Source organism: Parasteatoda tepidariorum, chromosome X2, assembly GCF_043381705.1.
Source record: "Parasteatoda tepidariorum isolate YZ-2023 chromosome X2, CAS_Ptep_4.0, whole genome shotgun sequence".
Classification (NCBI taxonomy): domain Eukaryota; kingdom Metazoa; phylum Arthropoda; class Arachnida; order Araneae; family Theridiidae; genus Parasteatoda; species Parasteatoda tepidariorum.
The window spans coordinates 45367604-45370572 of record NC_092215.1 but is presented as its reverse complement, the minus strand read 5'-3'; positions in this window follow the sequence as shown (position 1 = coordinate 45370572).

The window sequence follows — 2969 nt, the reverse complement described above, 5'->3', positions numbered from 1 at the left end:
GATTGATAATTTGATACTCAGCATGCCTAGGCGTTGTACGGCCTGTATTGCATCGTCCGGGAGACATACTCCGTATTAACCATCATACTAACCATGTTATACTGTTTTTTGTAAATAGGTTCTTTTTTGAAATTTGCTCCAGGCAGTAAAAATCGCAATTTTTATTATTTATGTCAAACATATAGCATCTTTTTTGCTCCTTACCTTTTGTTTAATACATAGACTTTACAAATAAGTCAAATTTGTTTGACTTCTGTCTCTTTCTGTGCCTGAACTTCATTATCCTTAATTTATGGACATGAGTGTATTTAAAGCAGGTGTGTGGGGTCATTGTTTAGAACAAGTTTTTGCTCGGATCGGCAAGAGAAAAGTAATCTTTTTCTCCGGTCTATTGAGTTAGCCCTAGAGTAAAGAGGAGCTAACCTCCCTGAAATGGGCTGTTCCTTTTTCATAGCAGCAAACGGCCTCTGTCTTTGTGACGGGGACAAACTATAGAGCCTCCAGGCCATGGGAGAGAAAGTTAGGATCTCAGAAAGGAGTCCGACAACACTTTTCCCTACGCAATAAAGATAAGATCGAGTGGCATTTGAATTATAAAAGTATTTCCTCGTTGGTCAGGTAAGGGACATATGTAAAGCTAAGCGCAGACGGCGGTAGGGGCTAAAATTCGTTATAAGACTTCCAGGTTGCCACTTCCGACTAATTTTTCGCCTAAGTTTAAAAAACTCACCATCCAAAATTATTATACTTGTAGTGTTTTCAATGTAGCACGTACTTTCCATCTAGCTTTCAACGAAACAAACAACAAATGAATTCGGAAGACTCAGCGAGCTTGCTATGATGCTACCCAAAAAATAAAAAGCTGTGCTATTTTGCACAAATATAACCAAAAAGATAACACTCAAAACATGGCTATCCTTACACTTCATTTGTGCTGTGATATTAATTTCGTTAAATTTGTCTTAGACTCAAGACCTGTTAGAATTCATAAATTACAGAAAACCTCTTATGAATGGTAAAATTACGCGTAAATTGAAACACAAATCGCATCAATAAAACTTCCTGGAATATAAAGACTGTTCACACATCACCTCGCAAGCATAACATAAGCGGAGTAATACACTGGAAGTTTTTTAAGTTTCTTCCGGTTTAAGAAACCTTGTTATTTTTTACATTTAGTCAACCATTCTCATCACCTCCGAGGGGGAAGATTTGGTAGCAGTTTCCGCTAAAGCTCTCTCAAAATAAATTCTTCTTATTTTTTTTTTTTTTTTACTCTTTGGGGTGGTAGTTATTAGTTTTCAGGAACTTCTATGCAGTTATGCTGTAACCTTCGATATCTTTACCCTCCCACCGGGGTTAGGAGTAAGAAAAGAAAGAGTCTGTCTTCCTCAAAGTAGGGTAAACGAATCTATAATACATTAAATTTATAAATTTGAAGAAAAAACTATAATAATTTCAGCACGTTGAATGCCATGCTAATTTTACATGGCTTGCCCGTCTGGCCAAACGGTAAATAACTACAAACTAAATTTGCAAATATTAGACAGATTTTGCTAGTTTTTTAAAAGGTTTAGCATGACATATCTAAAAAAAGTGGTGAATTACATAAGCCTGCGAATTGTTTAGAAATAGTAGGGGATAAAAATCTACTAAATTGAATTTATTAAGCCAAGAATCACAATTAATTAACTACCACATGAAAATATTTATTCGTTGTCCGGAGCAAGTTGGCATCGCTGTGTATATAAATAAAACTATTTTTGTGTGTTCTATATTGCATCAATTTCTTCATACCATTTTAGTAACGCAGTGATATAAAAAAAAATTACAAATTTACTTGAATTATGTGCTTCTAATAATCTTGATTTCGCCGGTCACCGGTGAGCCCCGTGACGCTGCGAACAAACTCAGTGCCGGTCACCGGTGACCCCCATGGTACTCAGTGTGCTAAAAAATTCAGAAACAAGTAACAATTTCTTTCAATATTCTCGTTACAAATGCTTTCACTTTTTCCCGATAAAAGTAACGAAAAAGCAAGTAAAAGTACAAAATTTAAAAAGTAACGAAGTACAAGTAAAAGTACGTGCTTTCATTGCAAGTAACGGAAGTAAGAACATTGCCATGTATGTTTATATATATTTCTGTCTCCTAAATTACTCCTTCATTGACTTTTCCTACACGTGTGACATTTAATTGAAATAAATTAGAACTGCAATATCTATCGCTTACGATTTACTTAACTAGTAAGTATCAAATTTCTTATAGTATTCCTTTATTAAACGGCTGATTGCCTTAACTAATACAAACAGAAAATATTGAACGGAGCACAATTTTAATTATTCTCTCCATTGAGTTTTCTGCTTATAATCTATAATGTCATTCTCAAAGAGAAATTGTACAATAAAAGTAGCTTTTATTTGAAATTTCCCCTAAAGTATCGTTTAATGATAGCTTTTCAGGAAAGGATTAATTGATTAGAAATTCAATCACGTGAATTCAGCTCTTTCAATTTCCGAGACAATTTCTCTAATAAGTGTATCATTATTGTCCGAAATCCCCCATCGACATTTATTTGAAGAATCTGCACAATTTACTCTGGATAAAGAAAGAAAAGCATAATTTCACCAGTAGTAAGTGTATCGTATCTTGTTATTTCCGGTGTTATTTTCCTTACTAATAGACAATTTTTTTCCCAAATATTGTTCTCTTAGAAAATAACACGGTAATACGATAGTATCTTGACATATTATTCCCTCAGCTCGATGCTCAAAGGTTTGCGTTTTTCGATTTAAAAGCTTTTATTATTTCGCAAACATCAGAATAATGTAATTTATCTAAGATACAGAGAATTCTAATAAAAAGAAGAATCTGGAAGAAAATGCAGCTATTGTTTCAATTTTTTTGCATTTATTTTTATATTCTTGTTTTCGGCTGACTTAAGTTTGGTCTTAGAATTTTATAAAACA